Source organism: Rhea pennata, chromosome 4 (assembly GCF_028389875.1).
Source record: "Rhea pennata isolate bPtePen1 chromosome 4, bPtePen1.pri, whole genome shotgun sequence".
In the NCBI taxonomy this organism is placed as follows: Eukaryota; Metazoa; Chordata; class Aves; order Rheiformes; family Rheidae; genus Rhea; species Rhea pennata.
The window spans coordinates 16,943,151-16,960,741 of record NC_084666.1 but is presented as its reverse complement, the minus strand read 5'-3'; the positions used below and the strand labels follow the sequence as shown (position 1 = coordinate 16,960,741).

The 17,591-nt window shown below is 39.6% G+C and overlaps 1 protein-coding gene across 12 annotated transcripts in view; it reads left to right on the top strand.

Annotated features, from left to right (window-relative positions):
• The window catches only part of LDB2 (LIM domain binding 2), a 216,518-nt gene that overhangs the window by 77,626 nt on the left and 121,301 nt on the right, over nucleotides 1–17,591 (top strand). The window lies entirely within an intron of this gene.

Below are 17,591 nucleotides of genomic sequence, written 5' to 3'. Positions count from 1 at the left end.
CTGAATTTTATTATATGAAAATAAATTATTTTGTGGTGGAGCAGGGCAAATAATATAACATAATCTCTGGATTTTTTTAAATTATTATGCTTTGGCTGTGCTTGCACTCTTTGTTCATTTGATTTCCAAAAATATTCAGGTGTTGAGTCTTGTGGGCAAAAGTGTTCACAGAAAGGGGACTTTGCAGCAAATTTCAGCATTTGCACCCAAAGGGCTTCCAGATTCAAGCAGAAAGTAGAAAAATATACCTAAGAATATATCCTGCAGGTGTAAATAACTGTTAGTCCATCAGCTGCATGGACTTACACTGTTTGCACACAGTAAGGACCTGCCCTGGGTATTGTGTGAACAGTCACAGCTAAGCAGTCCGAGTCTAAAATGCTCTCAGTCAAGTACTGAATGCAATCTTGATAAAAATGAAGCAGTGAATAAATCTGATGGCATTGGTATCCATTGCCCACATACTCCAAGCAGAAGAAAAGGGATAAAATTCATCGAACAAATTGTTTGAAGGGAATAATTCACTCAGCTTTAGCACTAAGCAACACAAAGATAAGTAAACACTGAAAAACGGCATTGCAAATTGTTTCACTCCATTCAGAGTGACCCCTGCTTCACACTGACAGCTTGTGCTCTGTGCTTAATGTTCTGAATCTTGCAAGGTTCTTATTTTTCTTGAGAGTGACTGATTGTCAGTATATCACTCACATACTTCTAATTCTTTTTATCAATTATCTCAGGTATTTATTTGACAAGTGTTACCTTCTCCTGAAGAAAAAATAACAGCCACTTTGAATGCACATTCTGGGATTAGTGTTGACAAAATTACAGTTTCTTGCCTTTCAAAGAAAGTGATAACTCTGTAAAGGTCCTCAAATTACAGCCTATAGCAACATTGGTAACAGCTGATCTGTCCTGATTAGGTTGAGTCAACTTGTCAGATATCAGATTTGCTAGCCGTGTTATCAGTCCAGAAGGCACAGATACATCAGCAAAAAAGCAATTAATGTCCAGTTAGATCAGAGGGAGTTGTGTCTCTGGAAAACAGTGCTGCATATGAAAGAATTTGTCAAAGGGTAAAATATTCCTGTTGTCACAAATGCTTGATAATGGTTGTGCTATTTGTAACCAGAATAGTTCAGTACAGGGCAATACTGTGATTCTTAGTATTGCTCTTGATAAACGTGATTGAAAGATTAAATTATTGCGAGCACATTTTTTTAAAGCTGACTAGTACACGTGATTTTTCTTTTTTGCTCTTTTTTGTGTTCTTAATTTCTGACCTCTGCACAAACTGTGGCAGCTTTCGATGTTATCCTCAAACACCTGTGGTTAAAGCCCAGCATATCAGGCTCTTTGTATTCATTCACACGCTAGTTCCTTCACTGATAAATATTTACATAATAGTGACCTGCACTATTATTGATTCCTACTGAATCTAGCAGTCTTCCTATTTATTGATGCTCTGAAGAGTGTGTGAGCTATTCTAGTTTGGGGGCTTCAGCTGTTGTACGAGCAGGCTTTGGGAGCATCCCTGCTGGGTGAGGAGGCTGTCCAAGTGAGCACTCGCCTTTCCTGCGTGGCTTCGGGTGGGTGGCAGGGTGCAGGTCATGGGTTAGAAGCTCCCAGCTGGGAAGCCTGGTGTCCTGAAGCATGCCCGGGCCTTGGGAGCAGAGCGGTCCGCGTGCCTTTTGGTGTGGATGTTGGCAGAAGAGCCGCTTGGGCGCATGGTGGGCACTCAACGGGTATTCCTGGGAAGCAGCAAACGGGCACTCGGGTTGCGTTAAGGCAGGACACATGAGAGGCCGCGCTCAGAGGGTGGGATTTAGAGAAAGATGAAATAAAAACAGTGAGTCTCCACCCGCTGTTCAGTGCACTGTGTAACACCTGCCTCCTTAACCCAGCATACAAATTCTTTACTATTTAGTGGAGATTAAAAATGTCTAAATTGATCCTAAGGGGGAAAAGACAAAGAGAAATTGTTTGTTCTTACTCTTGAAAGCACACACAACGCAGTAATGCAGGGAACCAAAATTAGACCCTAGAAAAGAGAAATAGGCATCCTTTGCTAAGTCATTTATAGAGCTGAAGTTGATGAAAAATGCCGACTTCTTGCCTTTGCTCCAGGATTCAGCTCAAAATTGCCTTCCTTTGTCTTGCTTCAATCTGTGAGATATTCACTTACATCTCGGACATCAGGTGTGGCGGGCACCTCATTTTCTCTCCCCTGGGCAATGGTTTTCCTCTTTTGGAATGAAAATATTCTCTTCCGGAGTGAAGAAATTCCAGAAAAACACAAACCAGGCTCTTTGTGGGGGAATGGGGGCAGGAGGACAAGTTGTTCTTGTTGTCCTTGGTCACAGTTTTTCTCTGGGTTAGGGAGATTCCCAGTTGAGTGGCTGAAGACCAGGCAGTGGTGTGTATGTCTTCCCTTCACCCCTGCTTCCACCCCAGAGTGCCCAGAGAGCCCTGTGGGGCCTGCTGCAAACTTGCCTGCTTCATACTGGTGACTGCAGTCCTCAGATCCCTCTGGGGCTCTTTTCCCTGCTTGCTTTTGCGTTTACCTTTCCAAGCACTCCCAGAGTTTCTTACCACAGCCTCTCCTGGCCTTTTTCCCAGCTGGCGCTCTCCAATCTCTGCTCTGTTACCTGGATGCCTCAGTCCCATGGCCAGTACCAAATGTTCAGAGCATGTGACTTAGGGCTGTAAATCACTGTTTGTGTAAATATTACAAGATTAATAAATATATCTTCCCCTTGCCTCCCATTTTTCTTAACTTTCAATATACACTATGTCCAAGGAACTGTAAGGGTTGTAAACTCATTTCTCTGTCTCAGAAAACTAAGCTGCTCATCTAATTTCATTACCCCAAACCGAAGCTTTATGAAAAACACCAAATATTTTTAGGCCTACTTTTACATTATCACATTTTACTGCACTCCTCCTATAGACTGAGAAAAGTGGTTTCCTTCCCTTTGCTAGGTTCCCTTTTAGGTATGCAAGGTTTCTCCTTAGGATTCATTAATTTGTAGGAAAAAATAGATATGGGTCAAAGCATAAAATTTAAGTCATTAGGTTATGTTTAGTTTGCTTTGCATGAGACAGCACTAATACTCAAGTTAGCTTTAAATTTGCCTGTGTGTCTGTATGGTGCAGCATGTAAAGATATTCACTTGGGCCCTGGAAAGAATAGAGGTCTGTTAGTTCAGTGATCTGCCAGTGCTAATTAATTTGATTGCCACGTTCGTTAGACCTAGCCCAGTTAGCTTTGCAGAACATTATTCTGCCTCATATAGACGTGCACTTGAAAGCCCAGCTCAACTTTGAATGCAGAGATTCTGCGCCCATCTCTGCTGCTCTTTTTTTCTTCAGAATTTTATTTCTGTAGATGCAAGAACCCTACCTTCTCCAATTCCTCCTCACCTGTACGGTATTCCAGAAAGAAGATACCATCTTCTTTTAAACATCATGTGCTTTTCTCCTGCTTGCTTGTACTTAGCTATTTTTTCAGTTTGCCGTTATCTGTGAACCCTGCTGATTAAACTCCATGTGGAAATTGAGTTTTAATAAGAAATACTACAAAAATATAAAGATATATTTTAATGTGACAAGGCTGTAAATTGTGTGTGTTTTCTCTAGTCTGGCTTTTTGGCTATGGTAAGAAAGAGAGAAAGACCATACATTCCATTGCCCAAAGACAGGGAGAGGCTCCCAACACCAAAGAGAGATTTCCTGTTTTAACCTGCCCTGGATTGTATTTGACAGAGAAACTTAAGAAGGAAACCTGTGAAATTCATTGTATGGTGAAAGTAAAACGAAATTTGCGCTAATTTATTATGCCCTGATTTATTGGGTCAAGAACTAAATTGGATTTAAGCAAAAAAAAAAAAAAAAAAAAAAAAAAAAGAGAGAGAAAGAAAAAGTGCCTAATGGAACAGATTTTTTTTCTTAGTTGTGGATAAAACATACTCGTTTCCTGTTAAGAGCCTACTACCCCTATGAAAGAGTAAATACTAGACTCTGATCCATTGTTGCCCAGGTTCTTTGTTTCTTAGAGACAAAATATTTCCAGAACAGATAAGAGAAACAAGTTTGATTGGCAGCTCTTAGCAGAGTCTCATCAGCTGCTGTGCTGACAGCCTGGTGATGCGCACTGTGCTGATGTGGTGGGGACTGACAGGTGATTGACAGCCCGAGACTGGGGAGACGGGAAGGCTGAGGCATGCTCAGTAAGAATGATGTGCAGTGTTTATGCAGCACTGCAGAGAACAGGAGCTAGCGAGTTAACTCTTTCCGAGCAAAGGGACACTGCAATGCATAATCTGTGTAGTTATTACTGTAGAGGAAATTGGAGTTTGGCTAGATTTCCACTTTATTCTCTAAAAGCTTTTTGTTTATGGAGGAGATGTATACTACGAGGAACCAAAAGCACAAACAGTCACATTTGTTTCTGTAAAAATTTTTATGCAGGTACGATGGAGTCTTAACAACGGATTCACTAAGCCTATACATATAGAATGTATTGAGAATTTCAGACACCTCTCATGGGCTTCCATCACCAAATTTTGTACGACATTGCGTAATGTTATGCAGTTTTGAAAAGTAGAATTTTCAGAAGGCAAAAGTTGAGCTCTTTTGATCTGTGTATTCCTAGGAAAATATAAGTTTTCAGTTCTGTTGTTGCTCTGAGTCTTCAGATGATAATTGAATACGTGTTTTATGTTTTAATTGCTTAGTTCAGTTTATGTGTGGGTTGTTCAATATGACTACACCGTGCTTTGCATTTTATGCACTTACTGTTCATTTCCCCTATTTGGTTCATGAACCCTGCTTTGATTTCTCCTCATTTCCCAATTTTCTTTTGCAAATTAGAAAGTTAGAAAAAGCAGAATTCTGTAGACAGTAATTTTAGAGTGCAGTGAACTTGGGGCTTTAGAGTGCTTATGTGGGTTCCTTCCTGTGTCTTTAGAATATATTGTGTGTCTTCACTCCAGATTACTCTGTGTGTACACAGCAAGTGAACTGCAAATGGTGCTTTCCCTTCCAAAACAAATTCTTCCTGCCTTGTCCCTGTTCACAACCCGTGATACACTGTTAACTTCAGAGACCTTTGTCAGATGACTTGGGCTGGTGCAATCCTGGAAACCTGCATCTAGTGAGGATTTCTCACAATCAAGGAGCATAGCATGGGGATAAACAGCCCAAATCCGCCACACGTTGCCCACTTACTTAACCACTGTCATGAAGGCTGTTTTGAGAGGCCAGTTTGCTACGTTACCACCACAGGTTTCCATAGAGCTGCGTCTGGCCACTCTCACATAACTCTGATGATAGAAAAAAATTAATAAGCTGAATGAAACAGATCGTGGTATTTCCAGGTGCATGCTTGCTTTCCCCAGCTCCCTGTTTTTTTTTTTGTTTGTTTTGTTTTTTTTTTTTTTTTTTTTTTTTTTCCTAGAGAAATCTCAGTCATTAAACATGATTTGAGCATTCAGGTAATTGACCTAGCTTAGTAAGTGAGACGGATTATTCTGTGTGACTGCCTGGTCTTCATCTTTATATACCACTCTTCAAATTTATGTTTCACCTTCAAAGTTTGTTTGTAATACTTTTGAATTTAATTGCAGCCCATGGATAAAAATGTCTTTAGAATCAGGTCTAATATCTAGTGTCTGTGTCTGTGGGTCATCACTCTCCCTGCCGGTTAATGATTTCCGATTGATATTTATTTCGTAAAATTCGTTTGTTGAACATTGTGAATCCATTCAACATGTGCTTTATTAATACTGTATATTACTAATCTTCAGTAAGAATATAATGTAGTGTACTAGTAAGTCAAAAGTATTACAAGTATCTAAGTGTACTGCATCTATGCACTTACCTTCATCACCCAAACTTCTGTAAGCTCTACAAAGAATAAAATCAGATTTGTTTGACAAGACCTATTTTCAATAGAACCATGTTGACTGGCATTAATTACATCCCTTATCCTTCAGTCTCCGTCAGCTGAATCCTGTATAATTTTTTTCACTGTTTTGTCTGGATTGATACCAAGCTAGTGAGTGTACTGTATTATCTGGTATACAGTTACCTGATTGTATTCTGTCCTTTCTTAGCACAACAGTCGGGGTCGTTTCAAATTTCCTCAGTAATTGTTTTTTTTTTTAATACAAGTAGAACTTCAGGTAGAAACGTGCAAAAGAAACTCTTAGAACTGCTAATTTAAAAAATATGTACTCGTAATAGTCTTTATTTAAGATCCTTCTTAGTTGCTGATGGACTAGGAAGCACTTGGTCATCTCAAGATCAACATTCTTTCCAAGTGTAGAATAGAAAAGCTTTTTCTATTGCTATTAACAAATTTCCTACCTCTAGATATATTCAGCTTTGAATATACTTCAGAAAAGATCTTTCTTATTTTCCCTAGTGCATACAACCTTAGACTCTTCACTGACTTTCTAGTATTTTTTGTTTCATAATGTCTACTTCTATAGAATGCTTTAATTTTTCTCTATTTGCTTTTTATAGTTTAAATTCATCGTAGTTATCTTTTCTTTTCCTCTTTGAATTGTTGCTTCATTTTGCTACTAACTTTTTAGCCAAAGTTGTTTTCTTTCTCATAATTGTGGGGTTTTGGATATCTTATTAAGTCTGCTTAACAGGTTCTTAATTTTCATTCATAGTTTTTATCTTTATTCTGTCCCAGTCAGTTGAGCTTTGGAAATCAGGTGTTTTGAAGCAGTGACTGTATCTGTCATACTGGCTGGGATTTCCCTTTCTTTGTCTGAACTGAATGCATGTTTTGGATGGCAGTCTTGCAGAAGAATGTGGACCAGTTGGAGAGTGTGCAGAGGAAAGCAGAAGTTTTGAAGATAAAAGTTACTAAGAAAACTGAAAGAACTGGAGTAGTTCAGTGTACGGAAGAGAAGACTTGGGGAAAAGAGAGGAATAACAGCACCTCTGAAGGAAAGGGATGTAGTCTGTTTCCATATCCATGATGAACAGGAGAAGATGTGCTGGCCTTAAATTGCATTAAGATGTAGATTAAAGTATTAACTCCTAGGGATAAGAAGAATGAAGCACTGGAGCAGTTCTGCTGGGGTGACTGGGGATGTGGCAGCCAAGGTGGCCCTGGGCCTCTGTCCCTGTGGCTCCCTGTGGTCACTGCTCCTGTCGCATGCACTGGCACTCAGCCCACTGCTCCCTTCAGTCTCAGCCATCATCCTAAAGTCCTGAGATGATTTTCTCATCTTGAGTGCTATTAAAAACATGCTACAGTTTCTCATTTTTAGCAAAATAAATAATGTTTTGCTAGTACTGGAGACTATGCAAGGCATCTAGCCCAGACAGTCTAAAATAAACTGTTCAGTGATTGCAAAGGTTTATGATAAAACTTGTCCTATCAACATCTACTGGAGAGAGTCCAGCGTAGGGCTACAAAGATGATCAGAGGGCTGGAGCACCTGCCCTGTGAGGAACGGCTGCGAGAGCTGGGCCTGTTCAGCCTGGGGAAGAGAAGGCTGAGGGGGGATCTTATCAATGCGTGCAAGTACCTGAAGGGAGGGTGTCAAGGGGACGGGGACAAACTCTTTTCAGTTGTCCCGTGTGACAGGACAAGAGGCAATGGGCAGAAATTGAAGCACAGGAAGTTCTGCCTGAAGGTGAGGGGGAATTTCTTCACTGTGAGAGTGACGGAGCACTGGACCAGGTTGCCCAGAGAGGCTGTGGAGTCTCCCTGTCTGGAGATCTTCAAGGCCCACCTGGATGCAGCCCTGTCTAACATGCTCTAGATGCCCCTACTGAGCAGGGAGGTTGGACTAGATGATCTCCAGAGGTCCCTTCCAACCTTACTGATTCTATGATTCTATGATCTTGTAATGATGCTGATATCAAATATCTTATGAACGGATATCTCAAATCTCTTTTGCTTGTCACCAGGCGTGATATACAAATCAATGTCTAAAACCCTCTGTCTCTGAAGGGGCACCTGGAAAAAAGCCACAAAACTCCTAATGTTAATGTTACACAACTTTATATTGCTTTTAATTGCAAAGCCACATGAGTCACTGCCTCTAGTTGCAAAGTCGCATGGAAATCCCAGTCAATCAGATAGATTCTGCTGTAGTGTAAACAGATAAAGTGATAAGCCTTTTTGGGGAGAAATCATAATATAGTAGGGAACAAGATGCATTACAGGAGTGTAGCATCCATGCAGAGGGCAGGACGAATAAAGGTAAAAGTAACATGAGAGAATCTCAGTGATTTATGGGCTTTTCCCCCATAAAACACTTTGTTAAGTTTAACACATTGTTAAGTTTTTATAAATTTTTTAAAATATAATGTTGCTGTACTAAGGTACTTTAAAATACTTTTGGTAAGAATTTGAAAATGCTCAGTCATTAGTACTTCAGCCTTTAAAATTATCAGGTGTTTTTTTTTTTTCAAATACCAAAAATTACATTAATCAGACTCAAAATGATCAAAAAATGTATATTATATATTCACAGAAAAAAATTTATGACATACTTACAAAGTTCCTATAAGAAACAAAACTCAGCAGGCGTGTTCATCCAAATTAAGAATTATAAATATTTTTTTTTTCAAGTAGTCAGAAAATATTTATCTCCTGCATATTTGGTTTTATTTCTTTTCTTTTTAGTACGCTTGTGTTACTTCTTTTTCAAAACTGAAATACCCCATGCTATAAATGATCTAAGCAAGACCAGAAAAAGCTGGAAACATTCTAACAGGGCATATTTTCATGTTTTCATCTTGTTTGTGGACCAAAGAGATTCTAATAGGCATTTAACTAAATATTCTAGTTTTGTCCACAGCTAGTATAAACTATAATGCTGCGAAGCATACTGATTGCCTGAAGGTATTAGAAATGAATTCCGTTTTTTAGAGCACTGAAAACTAAACAGGTGGAATTTGAGGGATTTTTTCTTCCCTCTTTGAATTCTCAGGTATAGGTGAATCAGAGTATCAGCCACAATGATCTGGGAGTTTTCTGCATATTATGGTAAATTTATAATAATTTGAAATTTCTGTAGTGTGTATATACACTTACACTGGGGGTAGTGGTGTTGTAGACTTCATGGCCCTGGGACATCAGCAGAAAAGGACTTAAATGTGCCAGTGCTTTTTAAGATCAGATAATAAAAAATTCCCTACAGAATACTACCTCTTCCTACAGACTTCATTTTGCATACATATCATGCACGCACGAATAGAAAACAGCTAAATGTACAAATGTGCATCCTAATATAGTATTAGATTTATTGTATAGATATGCATGAATTTACGTATTTACCATACAAATAAAACTTTAGTAAAACTTTTACAGTATATTTCAATGATGCCAGTAGTTCCACATGATGTTCCTTATTTTTAGGCAGTAGGTATTCACTGTAGTGCAGTATGTTAAAATGGCTTAATAGAATACGATATGCAACATCACCTAAAATTACGGAAACTTTATAGAAATATTTTTAAACTTAGTCAGCTATAGCACTTTGGATATAGAGCCAAAAGCTGACTCTGGACGCTGCAAAACTTTTTCCAGTTTCACACTGGAAGTTTTCTTTAATTAATGCAATTAAGGTTTATTTTTTTTTAAGTCTGCTGTCTATTAGAAACCTGTAATATTATACAGGGGCTATCATTCTTTATCGTATTGAATTCGTCAGTCCAAATTGTATTACCTTTAAAATGATGCTGATATATGGCTGTTCCACAAGTTTGAACAATACAAATTTTATGCCACGGTTTTTAAATTCATTCGGATGCTTAGAGGACCAGCAGGTAAGCAATGCCTTCCCTTTCTGCTTGTTCTTCCCTTGTGTTCTCAGGGGAGAAATGGGTTCAGTGCAGTATTTGTTTAGGATCTTTCAAGACAAATGCAACCAATATGTAGGTATTGTTAAAAGTTTGCATCAGAGAGGGCATCTTACAGGATTATGTTAGATTTGAAACAGAATGAGATGTGTGATATTTTGAGCTCCAGAAGAAGGGAAAGCCAAGAGAAGGCACAAAGGGCTAGCTCTAATGTCCCAAAGGGCTAGCTGTAATGTCCCAGTGGTGGCTGGGGTTGCTGAGGAGAAGTGCTGCAGTGCATGGAGTCTCTGTGAACAAATGGCTTTGGTGTGGAGATGTGTTTCGCTGCCAAGATGTGTGGATCAGCATTCCCTGGCTGAGAGCAGCTCATGGTGCAGGGTCCCATAACGGACTGCTAAGTGCTGGGCAAGAATATGGGAGCCATCTCCTGCCCACCAGTACTCCAGAATGAACTGACCACTTGTGAGAGTTGGTCTCCAGCCAAAGAGCCTTGTGCCTTGACTACAGTGTCCTTAAAATGCTTTGCCTTCATTATCAGTATTGCCTCTTTCATACCATTTCAGCTTGAACCAGATGTTTTTCATCTGTGTCCTGGGTTAATCTTAAGAATTTATTATTTTGGTTCTGATGGGGGTATGGGGGCTGAGGAGAACCAGTAGACGGTGACCTGTTCAGCACGAGCTTTTAAGTCAACATCATCTGTCCAGTTCACTGGGTGCCTGAAGGAAGATGTTGACCATTTTGTGCACCTTTTAAAAATCCATTACTGCTCCCATCTTCATTTGACTATGAAAAGGGCTTTTATATACAATTTTATCTAGTCTAGAAATATTAGAATACTGTGTAATTCAATTTTATTTTTGTCTTTAATGTCTGGACCTGAATTAATAGCACATTACTTTTCATCCTGATAGCAATCTTGTTCTTTTCATTCAGATCTAAATTCCTTTGCAGTACACAGTTTAATTCACTAAAATGAAACTCTGATCCAGGGAGCATTAAACTTAACATATTTTTAGTGGCTCATGTGATAACTGTTTGTGTTTACCTTCCCTCTATTAAGCTGCTCAGAGACTTTCAAACTTTACTTACTCTCACAAACTGATATTTCTTGTATTTGTTCCCCTTTCATTCCCTTTTTTCAGCCTTAAGGTAAATCAGTTCTTCCATTTTTAAATGAGATTAGAGAGATTAAAAGTAGATAGCTATTTTATAAAACACATCCTTACGACATTATTTTGAAACAGTCCTGCACCCTGACCAGTTTGGTGTTCCCTAACTGAGGAACCTTTCTTCCTTTCTCTTTCTTTTGTGCCTTCTTTTGTGGCAAATTACTTTTGATTTGACAGCTATTTTTGTTTCAAGATCATATGCACACATGCTTTTCTGCTGAGGCTTGGCTCTTAGGAACGGTTGCACATGCATGACTGACTGTGCATCAAATTCTGTAATCCAAAGAGATTCTCCAGGTCGTGGTTATTTAAAAAAAAAAGTTCATGCAAGGAATAGGTAAAAGCTATGGTACTGTATCAAAATGGGGCCTTGCACCAAGAAAATGTTTCAAGCTGGAAAACAAAGAGTCTTTGCTCTGTTTGGACTGCTTCTGCTTAATGCTCTGCTTTTCATAATTATATATACACAATTAAATTAATTCTATAATGAACTGGTTAGTAGTGTTAGGCTGAAAATGAGACTAGAGGATATTCTATTCTGAGGGAAGACTTTGACTTAGTTTAGCAAGATGTGCATGGCCTGTGATGTAAACTTGTGTACAACTTGAGAATATTAAGGTAGAGAGAAGGTACTTCAGTAAGTAGAAAGGAGAAGTCCAAACAATGCATTTCAAGTTTAGTTATTCAGCATCTCCAGCCAGCTCCAGGAAGGTAGAATTTGTACTCTTACTACTCAAGGGTCACTTTTTGACTTAAGGTCAAAAGCTGTTGTGCTAGTAGCTGGCGGCTATATCAAGATTAGCAAGTAGTGCATTAGGGAGCATCTGTAGAGCAAAACAGATGCCAGTCCTATCTCATGAACTAAATGCCTACGGATGGCTGGAGTGCATTAGGTGCTCTCCTGAAGTTCACTTGATTCCTTTCTTCTGAAAGGAATCCAGTTTGTGAGCTTAGAGACTACTCCAAGGTGCAGACCAAGGTTTGCAAAGTGAGGGTGATTAGGACACTGACTTCACAAGGGCGCTCCTTGTCTGAACTGAAACATTTGGGCGGATTTAGCCTCTAGAGAAGGAACCTTACCAATCTGATAGCCTTCTATGATGGAATGACTGTCTGGGTAGATGAGAGGAGAGCAGTGGACATTGTGAACCTTGACTTCAGCAAGGCTTTTGACACTGTCTCCCGTAACAGCCTCCTAGATAAGCTCTGGAATTGTGGGTTAGATGAGTGGACAGTGAGGTGGATTGAGAACTGGCTGAAAGGCAGAGCTCAGAGGGTCGTCATCAGTGGTGTGGAGTCTAGTTGGAGGCCTGTGGCTAGTGGCGTCCCCCAGGGCTCAGTACTGGGTCCCATCCTGTTCAGCTTCTTCATCAGTGACCTGGATGAGGAGATGGAGTGCCTCCTCAGCAAGTCTGCGGATGATACCAAGCTGGGAGGAGTGGCTGACACACCCAAGGGCTGTGCTGCCATTCAGAGAGACCTGGACAGGCTGGAGAGCTGGGCGGAGAGGAACCTCCTGAGGTTCAAGAAGGGCAAGTGCAGAGTCCTGCACCTAGGGACCGGTGCAAGCTGGGGGCTGACCTGCTGGAGAGCAGGTCTGCAGAGAAGGACCTGGGAGTGCTGGTGGATGACAAGTTGACCATGAGCCAGCAATGTGCCCTTGTGGCCAAGAAGGCCAATGCTATCCTGGGGTGAATTAGGAAGAATGTTGCCAGCAGGTTGAGGGAGGTGATCCTGCCCCTCTACTCAGCCCTGGTGAGGCCTCATCTCAAGTAGAGTCCAGTTCTGAGCTCCCAGAGTCCAAGAGAGACTGGAGAGCTACTGGAGAGAGTCCAGCGTAGGGCTACAAAGATGATCAGAGGGCTGGAGCACCTGCCCTACGAGGAACGGCTGCGAGAGCTGGGCCTGTTTAGCCTGGGGAAGAGAAGACTGAGGGGGGATCTTATCAATGTGTACAAGTACCTGAAGGGAGGGTGTCAAGGGGATGGGGACAAACTCTTTTCAGTTGTCCCGTGTGACAGGACAAGAGGCAATGGGCAGAAATTGAAGCACAGGAAGTTCTGCCTGAAGGTGAGGGGGAATTTCTTCACTGTGAGAGTGACGGAGCACTGGACCAGGTTGCCCAGAGAGGCTGTGGAGTCTCCCTGTCTGGAGATCTTCAAGGCCCACCTGGATGCAGCCCTGTCTAACATGCTCTAGATGCCTACTGAGCAGGGAGGTTGGACTAGATGATCTCCAGAGGTCCCTTCCAACCTTACTGCTTCTGTGATTCTATGAACCTCTTTGTGATAATGCCTTTGCTAGAGTTGTAGCAGGTGCTGTGCCTTCCATCATGGATAAAAACGATTTCTTTAGTGTAGTTTATAGCATAGAAGAAATAACCCTGCTCTTCTCCCTTGATTTGAAAGAAGGTATGTTAGTCCTGAGGAGTCTGATCTTCTACATTTCCAGCAATGGTCATGTTCCTACACTAATGATGATTTCTGGTATGATGGGAATTCCTTTTTCCCCAAACACTTTTTGTTTTTTTTCTTCCAAAGTGGTGGATAAAGTGTAATATTCAGCCAGTTGCCTCCCACCCTTTCACCAAGATCACTTCTTTTAGTCCAGGTGAGGTCTGCAGCCTTGCTCACCTGTGCATCTCTGCCACTGTGCTGCTGATGAGCTCCCTCAGTGCACTCACAAGGCAGGCTCAGAAGTAGCTGGAGTTTTCTACTCTAGATCACCTTTTGTGTCAATCAGTTACCAGTAGCTAAGGCAGTAGCTGCTCTGACCTGTAGTCTGTTAGTGACTGCCACGGAGCCCATCATGCAGAGAATAGCATCATTAAACACATGTATGTTCTTGGCATGTTTGAAAGCCAGTCTTACATCCCAAAAGTGCCTTCTTTAGAAGCTGCTTTTTTTTCCCTCAGCAATTCTCTTTAATAAAAACAAGGGAAAAAAAATATTTAGAATCTAGTGGTGTGATTCCACAGTGTAGAACTCAGATTTAATAGATAAAACCTCAGCTGCTCCTAGCAATAACTTTTTCAAAAGCATGTAAGCAATATGTCAGGAAAAATATTGTGGACTGGCATGACTTCAACTTAGTATTATGATACCTTGATATGTCTCTTGATTGTAGAAAGGAGCGCATATATCTAGATTGTAGTAAATTTGTGTACCATCAAATTCATTTGTGCAAATAATGTGATCATGCAGTTGCAGTCTGCATCATTGCAGTACATATGCGCAAGGAAGCAGGATTAAGTTTGTGCTGTCAGCTTCAATCTGAACATCCCCTGATATTTGAAAACATTGCAATACAGTGTGAGCTTTCTGTAAAGTTTGATTTTTTGTATTAGTATCAGTGCCTGCCTCTCTCTGGCAGTTTCACTGCTACCCGAAATGGAGAAACGTTGGCCTGGTCACTGTGATGTACGTGCTTGTCCTCACCAGCTCCACCACAGCACATACAGAAGTACTGAGGCTGAAAGTAGTAGCTGCGGGGCACTTCAGCTAGTGCAGAAAATGGCAGCATCCCTTCTGCTTGGTACGTGGCATGGAGAGCTTGGGACACTTGCAAGCACCGGGAGCAGAGTGTCCACTGGCACTGAACATCACTAGTGCATCTTGCAAGATTCAAGAAAAAATGATGTCTCCTCCTAGACAGTTAGCAAGAACTGCCTGTCTCCTTGCCTTAATCACTGCATAAATGTCACATCATTTAGACTTGAATGATATCAGAAATAGAGATGATGGAGGATCTCCATGTTACATTCTTCTAGAAAAGATGGCAATATCAATATTTGATATTTTTGCTTGTTTATACAATGTATCAAGAGATAATCATTCAATTCTGTTTAAGTTGAATGATTATTTAAAGACATTTTAGTATCTGCTGAAAGTGCTAATTAATATGCTGAGATGATAAAAAATACCATGATAAGAGAGCATGTTAAAGCCATTTTTAAGCAAGACTATAATGAGGTATTATTGGCATGTGAGAGTTTTCTAGCTCACATGTCTTTCTAGTTGAATATTCCACTTCTTTTTTAAAATCAGGGTTATTGCAATTGCACAGCATTTATAATTTGTCCTTATGAAACTGATACATCTACCCACCAGACTGTGACACATTTCTCTGACCTGTTGATAGGATCTAAACTATACTTCTGTGTGCTCTGAATTTGCAGGCAAAAGTCAGCAGGATTGAAAGGAACAACCATGAGTCCATCTCCATGACATTTTTAAACACTTCTAATGTTACAGAAAATGGGAGACTGAATCTGACAGCTACGTTATGATAGCATATACTACTTTTCATGTACACATTATCATCCTAGTTTCATTCTCACTGAAAAACATTACAGATTTTCTTGACAAGCTTTTCAAGGACTTACGTCTTTTTCTCTTTTCCTTCTTTGCACAGTCATAGTTATACTCTGATATTTTGTCATTGTCTTATTTTAGAAAATGCACTGTTATGTCAAACTAGTTTAGTTATGAAGGAAGCAATAAAAAAATGCCATCCTAATAAACTAATTATAAAGAAATTCAAGTCAACAGTGTTTGAGCAAATTTTGCTTTATACTCATATGCCTCACCTGTGCAATGATGATTTAAAGGGGCAAAGAGCAAAATTTGCAGGGACAGAGGATGCTCTCAGCCATTTTTACAAGTGTTCATGTAAACGTCTCATGAATATATGCCCAAGTGACTGCCATTATGTACAGCCATTTGAGATTAAAAAAAAATGTTCTTTGAAAAGACATACTGTGCTATTGTATTTAAAGTGTCACTATCATTTATGAAAGGTGTGTGCATTCATGAAACTTCTAGTTTTTCATAAAATAATCGTTAATGTTCCAGAGTTACTGGCACAACAGACTGGGTAAAATGTCAGGCATATATAGCCTTCCTTTTGAAAAAGCAGTCTGGGAAAGATAATATTTGATTGATTATATATGAGTAAACCTACTATTTCAGATATTGTAGTTGAACATATATCATGAAAAAATATTAAAATACATGACTTTTAAAACAAAGATAGGCTAGAACATCAGTAATTATTAGAGTCTTTTATGCAGGTTCACAGCAGTACAGCAGTTCTCTTTCATTTGATAATTACCTTGTTAAGCTAGTGTCCAGCTAACTCTGTATCTTTTTAAAGAAAGTGATCTGCTCATTAATTCATGGCAGAGCTCCAGCACTCTTCGTCAAAATATTGGTTTGGAAATTTAACTGAGTTTTAGATTTTCTGGACAGAAGTAAGCAGCTCCTTTTCTGGACAGAAGTAAGCAGCTCCTTTTCAGATTCTCTCTGGATCATTTGCCACTCTATTTTTCCATTTTCTTATCTCTGCAATTATTCTTCAGCTTATGTCATGTTTAGCTGCCTGTGTCTGGATGAGTTCTGCCCAGCGCTACGTAAATGGTGAGAACTCCTTGTCTCAACACAGACTGAAAGATTTTGTATTTTTTGTCTGCCCATTTCCCCTCTAAATTTCTGTTTGTTAAAATAAAAATGAACAATGTTTACTAACTTTTTAATTTCTCATTTATTTTCCACATTTAGGAGAGACATAGTTCATGTTGCAGATATGGCAGATAACACAAGAATCTATTAAGAAAACATGTAGAAATTTCTTTGATGATGTGAGACAAAATACAGAAATTTTCTTGGATGATATGAGAATAGCTACAAATCCTCAAAGAGAAGTTTCTTCCTTTCTTTGATATTTCAGATGTAGCTCAGACTTGTTTCATGGGTTTGCTGAGAGCTGTTGATAGACTTAGATCAGTGGAAATCTTTCTTAAAAGTTACATTTTCTTCTTTTTCTTCCTCTAGAAGAAATCTGACTTCCTGTTTCAAATCTTAGATGCCTCTTGCTTACAGAGAATAGCAACAATTGGATTTATCGTATTTCTAAACTAGTGTAAATATAGACATCTACAAAGATAGCAGTAATGAAACTTCAGCTAATATCCTGTTTATTCTTACAGTGCTTTTGTATAGATTCCTTTGCTATCACTGAAGATGCTTTTATGATTTCTGTAATGTATTTCTCTTTCAAAACAGCACAGAAGCTTTCATCTGTCTGCCCTCATTACTATTTACAGTTGCAGTGGCACTAAAGATGATCTTCCTCACGTTTCCAATCCACAGTATTTTCTCAGGCTCTTCAAAACAGCCAGAAGTTATCTCAGGGATAACACACTTAGTATTGACTATTAAATCTGATGTCTTGAATTCGTCAAGACATGTCAGGAGTGGCTGAAACTCTTACTTGTTTTCGCATGGACCACGTGAGAGCATCCTTTACTTTAAATCAACCCAATTTTGTGCCTTGCCAAAAAGGCAATGAAAATTAGTTCAGAATGGCTGAAAGGTCATAAGATACTTTGCTACAAGTCCTGCACCCAATGCTCTAGACATGTTGCACAGTCGGAAATTCCAGGATTATCCTTAAAGCAAAAAGTAACAAAAATAGCCGGGGGGAAGGGGGATATCAATGTCTCTTTTGGATTATCAGTATGACTCACAAAGTCCTCTTTTGCTTAACATGACATCTTAAATAGTCAATTCTCTTTGTGTAGAA